Source organism: Lycium ferocissimum, chromosome 11 (genome assembly GCF_029784015.1).
Source record: "Lycium ferocissimum isolate CSIRO_LF1 chromosome 11, AGI_CSIRO_Lferr_CH_V1, whole genome shotgun sequence".
NCBI classification, from domain to species: domain Eukaryota; kingdom Viridiplantae; phylum Streptophyta; class Magnoliopsida; order Solanales; family Solanaceae; genus Lycium; species Lycium ferocissimum.
Window position 1 is genome coordinate 59,185,579 of NC_081352.1, and position 6,632 is coordinate 59,192,210.

A 6,632-nucleotide genomic window follows, 5' to 3' on the forward strand; every position below is an offset into this window, starting at 1 on the left:
ATGCATGTGTGTACTGCCAGTCTGTTATACTGCTTGTACATCTTCTATGATATCGTTGAGATTGTGTGGGGGGGTAGCTATTATAAGGGTAAGTGTAGTAGCGGATTTTAGATGGTAAGTTATTTCTTGGGTGCATCACATTGTAGGAAATGGATCGGGTAGACAAACTCTATGGATAAAAAGTAGAAATTAGAGTTTAGGGTGAACGTGGAGATGAGATTTAATTAATTGGGTGAAAGGAAGGGAACTGTTATGATTAAGTAGAAAACATGTAATTCTTGGAAATAAAAGAAGTAAATAGCTGGAGTAGAGAGGTAAAAGGGTGGCAGCGAAGGAATCTAATTTGAGGATCCCGAGAGCCTTGACTCATCTGCTTATGTTATCGACTTTATATTGTATTGCGTGAACTAATCTTAGTCGACCTATGATGCTTACCAGTACGTGTGGTGCACTGATATTACTCTTGCTACATCCCTTTTTGGGGTGTAGGTATGTTGCAGGTGTAAGTTGAAGTTTCTTCGTGTGGATTACTGTGCATTCTCTACCATGTACCTTGCTTATCTCACCTGTGCAGTAGGCCGGGTCATTTATTTTGTTTTCTTTGTGTAGTAGGAGCTCTTGTACTTTTTAGACTAGATCCCAGGAAATTCTTTTCAGTTTTATTTTATTAAAGACAGAGTTGTGTGAACTTTTACTTTAATCTTGTGATTTTTAAGAAATTGTTTATTATAAAATGGATGAGTATTTGGGTGGTTGGTCAGGGTTCGCCTACTAGTTAGTAATATGGTAGGTGCCCGCACAACCCACCAGTTGGGGTCGTGACAAGGGGTTTCATAGGTTTTTCTTTTGGTATGACCGAGCTCAAAGAACGCCTACGTATCCTGTCACAGCAAGAATCAAGTCGAATGTAGTTCGGAATAAAGTAATGGAGTTTTGGTTTTTGCTAATAATGCGATCGGGTCCCAAATGGACTGCCTACTTATCCCACTTTGGGGAAGTCAGGTCATTACGTAGTTCATATTACAAGGAAATCATTTGGTTTTTCTATCTATTACAAATGATTACAAACAAAGGAATAGCTATTACAAGCAAATAAGTAACTATTACAAGCAAAGGAATACGTATTATAATTGAAAAGGCTTGCCCTTATGTGTAGTACCGCTTGATCGCGTTCGAGTTGATTGGCTTGGGCCACTCTTGCCCGTCCATTTCTACTAGCACCACTGCTCCTCCGGAGAGTACTTTGCGGATCACATAGGGGCCTTGCTAGTTGGGAGCAAACTTCCCTTTGTACTAGTCTTGGTGCGGGAATATTCTTTTGAGTACCATTTGTCCTTTTCGAAAAAGTCGAGCTCTGACTCATTTATTGAAGGCTCGTATCATCCTTTGTCAGTACAGTTGATCGTGGCACATGGAAACTATCCTCTTCTCATCGATTAAAGCCAGTTGCTCGTACCGAACTCGGACCCATTCTGTATTATGTAATTTTGCCTCTTGAATGATTCTGAGCGAAGGTATTTCAAGCTCGGCCGGTATAACGGCTTGGGTACCATAAACAAGAAAGTAAGGAGTTGCTCCTGTTGAAGTGTGGGCTATTGTGCGGTATCCTAACAAGGCTTATGGCAATTGCTCATGCCTACCTCTATGGTTGTCCGTCATCTTCCTTAATATCCTTTTGATATTCTTATTGGCTACTTCTACAACTCCATTCATTTGTGACCGGTAAGTTGTGGAGTTCCTATAATTGATCTTAAAATGCTCACATATGTTCTTCATCAAGTGACTATTCAGATTTGCTCTGTTATTCGTTATGGCGGACTCGGGTATGCAGAAAAGGCATATGATATTGTTTCACACAAAGTCCGCCTCTATTTTCTTCGTCACTGATTTTTAGGACATTGCTTCCACCCATTTAGTGAAGTATTTGATGGCAACTAGGATGAATCGATGCCCATTTGAAGCAGCAGGCTCGATTGGTCCAATGATGTCTATACCCCAAGCGACAAATGGCCAAGGTGAGCTTATGGCATTGAGTTCACTGGGCGAGGCTTTGATCAGATCTCCATGAATCTGGCATTGATGACATTTTTGTACAAATTGGCAACAATCTCTTTCCATGGTCATCCAGTAGTATCCTGCCCGGAGTATTTTCTTGGCTAGCACCAAATCATCTATATGAGGCCCGCAGGTCCCGGCATGTACTTCTTCTAACAACTTTGTGGCTTCTACCGCGTCTACACACCGGAGAAATCCCAAATTCGAGGTTCACTTGTATAGTATTTCTTTGTTTAGGAAGAAACCGTTAGCCATTCTTCGGATGGTTTTATTTTGACTACTCGCGATGTCTTCGGGATATTCCCGCTTCTGAGAATAGTATGCATGCTCTTCTTTCAAACTGATTTCCAACGGGTCAATGTGACTGCTTTTGGGATGTTGGATCATGGATGCTATGGTGGCTAAAGCATCGACAAACTCATTTAGAGACCTTGGGGTATGCCTGAATTCGATCTTCTTGAATTTCTTGCACAATCTTTGTGCTAGGTTTACATACGGCAAGATTTTATCATTCTTAGTGGCCCACTCACCCTGTACTTGGTGTATTTGGAGATCGGAGTCTCCTATGACCAACAGCTCGCTGATGTCCATATCCAAAGCCATTGTCAGACCCAATATGCAAGCTTTGTATTCTGCCATGTTATTGGTACAGCAGAATTTGAGCTTTGCGGTCATCGGGTAATGTTGCCCAATTTCTGATATCAAAACCGCTCCAATTCCTGGGCCTTTGTAATTGACGACCCCGTCAAAGAACAATCTCCACCCGTTGTGCGATTCTACTATTTCTTCTTTGATAGCCAGCACTCTCTTGTTTGGGAAAATGGTTCGGAGGGGTTCGAGCTCTTCATCTATAGGACTTTCAGCAAAGAAATGAGCCAATGCCTGTCCTTTGATGGCCTTTCGTGTTATGTATACTCTACTGAATTCGCTTAATAGCATTTGCCACTTGGCCAACTTTCCAACGGGCATGGGCTAGCGAAATATGTACCTTAGCGGATCCATTTTGGATATGAGATAAATGGTGTATGACGACAAATGATGCCTGAATTTCTAGGCCACCCATGTTAGAGCGCAATAGGTCTTTTCCACTAGCATGTGTCTCGCCTCACAGGTGATGAACTTTTTGCTCAAGTAATATATGGCATGTTCCTTTTTGGCCGTCTCGTTGTGCTGTCCTAACACACACCCAAAGGCATTTTCTGATACAGACAAATATATTAAAAGCAGGCTCCCGGGCCTAGAGCTTACTAAAACTGGTGGATTAGACAAATATCTCTTGATGGTGTCAAAAGCTTCTTGGCATTCTTCCGTCCAATTTGTGGGTGTGTCTTTCTTCAAAAGCTTCAGTATGGGTTCCACAATGATGGTGGACTGAGCTATGAATCGCCCGATGTAATTCAACCTTCCTAAGAAGCTCATGACCTCTCTCTTCGTCTTGGGAGGAGGTAACTCTTGGATTGCTTTGATTTTCATAGTATCTAGTTCGATGCCCCTTCGGCTCACTATGAATCCAAGCAATTTCTCAGCGGGCACTGCAAATAAGCACTTGGCCGGGTTCAGTTTTTGATTGAACTTTCGTCATTATCCCTTTACTCAGTCTTATTGGGATAGTGATGCTATTGCGGCTTTAGACCTCGTAAAGTATGCCAATGTGAGCTCGAATCAACTTTCTCTTCTATAAGATGAAAAATCGATCAAAGATAACAAAGTTAGTTGTTAGATCATGATAAAATAAACAAAATATCGCACAGAGTAAGCATTTAAAGCAAGTAGCACACAAATTATCATACGTTTGATTTTGATGGTTGATTAATCTCTTGTATCAGGTTTTTGAGTATTTGGCTTTTGTTAAGTGGGGCAATACATATTTATAAAATATAGGGACCGAGTCTTACAAAGACTGCTTACGTATCTCTCCTCGAGAAGTCAGGCCCTTTCGTAGTTCATTTTATATAAAAATAAGGGCTCTCCTACTTAACCTACATGGACCAGGCTCTATAGGGCTTCCTATGTATCCCTCCGCGGGATATCAGGTCGAACGTAGTTTCTCTTACAAAATATGGGAGGGGGACATATCTGTGTAAAATTACAAAAGGGGATCCTTCCAAAATATCTACCCAAAAGGTGATCTCTCCCTGAGATAAAAAATGGTTGTTTGTCCTTTCAACCATATTTCCCTGCCGAGAGGCCTATATTATTTTTAATATTGAGGAGGGAGTACTACCCAAAAGCCTCCCGTATGGACCAGATGTTCTAGCTTGAACTTAAAAGCTTCACATTCCTCAATGTCATGTCTTGGAGTCCCAGAGTGGAAAAGGCAAGTCTTCCTTCGACTTGTCCCTACTGATGAGTCTCTCCAAGCAGCTCTGATTGGCTGAATCTTTCCTGTGCTAACCAATTTCTAAAAAATGCTGGCGTATGAATCTTTAAAGACAGTGAAGTTATAACACCAAATATGAGTGTGTAGCGTGATTCCTTCGTTTGGAGAGACGGTATCATGAACCACAAGGGAATGTGCCCCCTAAATCTTGGTGATGGTTTTGTCATCGATTAGCCTTATGACTCTCTTCCTAAGAGCCAAACATTCATTGGCGGTATGACCTGATTTTTCTTGATGGAAAGGGCACCTTTTATGTGCGAAGACTGGTGAACATGCGAGCAGATTCTCGCCGCTAATGCAGATGGCACCCATGCTCTTGAGTTTGTCAAAGATTTCCTCGCATGTCACATGCCTTGATGAGGCGCGATATGGACAAGCGGCGACCTTAAGCACAATTTACCACCAAGTTGGCGAGACTGGGCAGATGAACTCTACTTGTGTTTTTGGCTCTCTTTCTTGGTTCGCGGAAGCGACAAGGCGACCTCTCTTGATGGCCAAGTTGGATCTTGTGGATCAGACTTTGTTCCATGCTCCTCACTTTCTTGTTCTTCGAGCAGAGGTACGTATCCCGAGGATATTCCTTTCCCCTTGCTAAGAAAGCCCTCTTGATGGTATCTTATCTCGGTAAGTTCCTTGGGCGGGCTTTCCGCCAACTACATCAACTCGTCAGCTTCTTTGATCTTGGACCTAACCGCACGAATTTTCCTTTTCAATTCTTGGATTTTCCTTTTGATGGTGGTATGCTCTTGGGTAGTTAGTACATCCCTTTCGACCTTAGGTTAGTGGGGGTTGTAACCATTTTGGTGTTTTTCTTTGGTTTCGCTTTGGGTAGTGGTCGATACCTGAGATTAATCAAGCTTTTTAAAACGAAACGTATGAAACAAACAAAGCATATATTCACATATTAATATACACTACTCGGATTTCTAGCTCTCTTAGTCACATTGAAACATGAACATGCCAATTATGCCAAACCATTGCCCAAGAAAAGAAATAAACTTTAATTAATAATATTCTCCCCGTGGGGGTACAAAGATAAGTAAAGACAAATCAAAAGAAACGTCCTCCGGTAGCTGACAATGAAGCCCTATCTGTCCTCGCCTTCTTATCCTTTCGGAGGGCCGTCTGGATATGGAAGTGAGTTGATGTTAACATGGCGTCCATTAGAAACCCCTTTTATGTGAAACTCATTGGAGCGTCGTCGTCCAAAGTCTTCTTCATTCGATCATTAATCTCCACCAAACAATCATGAGTGAATTCCAACTCGTGGTTCAAACTTTCTATGGTGGCTCGGTCATGCTCTATTTTCTCCAACTACTTAGCATCTCGATCATCAGCCCTTCTTTGAATCAAACGGGCTCTAATCTCGGCCTTGGAGGCTTTATCTTATACACAATATAGAGGATAGGCTTGGGGGAAAGGGAGCTTTGCAAGTCGGCTCTCAACCAATCCCTATATTCTTCTTCATAAAATCTATCGATGGCTAAGGTGTTTGGGGCCCACATTGTGCAGCAATTCCATTCACGAACACAATCTCCAGCCCTCGAGATCCTATCCCCATCATAGTCAATGATAAAATCCCCCATGTTCCCAACTTGAGGTATGACTTGGGTCCTCCCAAACTGTCTTAAAACTCTAAAAGGCGCATAAGGGCGGATCCTTCGAATTCTAATAAGTGGAAAAAACAAACATTTTCTTCCTTTGACTACAACGACATCGGTTATGAAGTCTTCAAACATACATTATCCTCCCGAAGCCTAGAGAATGTAAACGCACAATCTCGTTTAGTCTGATCCCTAAAATTTGGATAAAAATTAAACAGGCCATCTCTTACCGCCGGCTTACTTAGGCATTTGGGAACCCTCGACTATAATCATGTGCTTAAGGATCCACCATGGTAGGAGTAGGTTTCACCCTTGGAAGTATTTATAGTGGTTTCGGCAAAGGGTTAAGGCTCGATACATATCAGCTAGAATTGTGGGGGTTAGGTCGAAGTATTTGGTGTCTTCTTGGCATGTTATGCCGTAAAAGATGGTGTTACAGTTCACTTTTACGCGGGCGCATAAAAGCTACTAAGAGGTTGTTGGTGCTCTAATTGGATTTTAGTAGTTTAGAGTCGTCACCTAATTTATTTAAGGAAAACTAGGAAAACTAGGCTTAAAAAGGTTTATCAAGCAAGAGAAAAATCTTTTTTTGA